This window comes from Hyaena hyaena, unplaced genomic scaffold (genome assembly GCF_003009895.1).
Source record: "Hyaena hyaena isolate Hyena2069 unplaced genomic scaffold, ASM300989v1 scaffold_779, whole genome shotgun sequence".
Taxonomy (NCBI): Eukaryota; Metazoa; Chordata; class Mammalia; order Carnivora; family Hyaenidae; genus Hyaena; species Hyaena hyaena.
Window position 1 is genome coordinate 893,444 of NW_024081413.1, and position 1,246 is coordinate 894,689.

The window sequence follows — 1,246 nt, forward strand, 5'->3', positions numbered from 1 at the left end:
GAATGTAGGCCTTGAGGAAGGGACTGCTATGCTTCACCAATTAGCAAAGATATATGTAGTAACTTATGTTCTGCCCTGAAATAGGCTCTTTGTCTCAGGGCCAGGCTCAATTGTAACTCTTGTGTTCTTAACCCCTTAAGTCTTGGATCTGCAAGGCCCATAGGAAGAGCCTTTTGACAATTGCCCATAGAGCTTTCATCTAAAGTCTCTTTTGTAAAGGCAGGAATATGCTTTTCCTTATGAGGTATCTGTATTTAGAATATGGGTCTGATGTGGAATATTGTGAGGCCTGGTCAATACCAGCAGGCTCATTTCCAGCATGAGCCAGTAGTAGCAGAAGGAGATACTAGTCTTCATTTCTCATGGCAGAAGCTGTGCAAACATTGCCATTTCCTTGCTGTGACTGCCTTCCAAAGAGGCCGGTGCAGCTCCCGGCAATTCATGATCATGAAAAATGCAAATATAAGAAAGGGGATGGGAAAGCAAATTGGATTATAAAGAATCTTAGAAAATTTAGACTGTGAAAAAGTGAATATAACAGGATTTTCTGAAGTGGCTGAAGTCAGTATAAACAATGCACTATGGTTTTCAAAAATGGCAACAGAAAAGAAAGAATAATAATTTAAAGGAAATGTCATGCGATGCCTGGGTGGCTTAGTCCACTGAGCGTCCAACTTTGCCTCAGGTCATGATCTCATAGTTCGTGGATTCAAGCTCCACGTCAGGCTCTATGCTGACAGCTCAGAGCCTGGAGCCTGCTTCAGATACTATGTCTCCCTCTCTCTCTCTCTGCTTCTCCCCCGCTGGTTTCTCTCTCTATCTCTCTCAAAAATAAATAAATAAACATTAAAAAAATAAAGTAAAGGAAAATTTAAAGGATAGACTGACCTAAGAAAAATATTTTTCATCTGAAATAAAGCCAAATTTAACTGTGGACATTATAATACTAATCACTTCACCCAGTACTATAATGTTCTCAGTGATTTTTATTAATTTAATATATAAATGTTTTGAAATTATATTGTTAATAATGATCACTCATTCTCAGTGAGAAGAGTTAATACTGAGGTAACAGTAGAAAAGAAAAAATAAGAGCTAACATGTTGACAAGTTTTTATAATCACTCATTTAATTTCACATATATTATTTAGTTTCACATTATTTTTTTAAGTTTTTATTTATTTTAGATACAGAGAGAGAACAGGGGAGGGTCAGAGAGAGAGGAAGAATCCCAAGCAGATTCTGC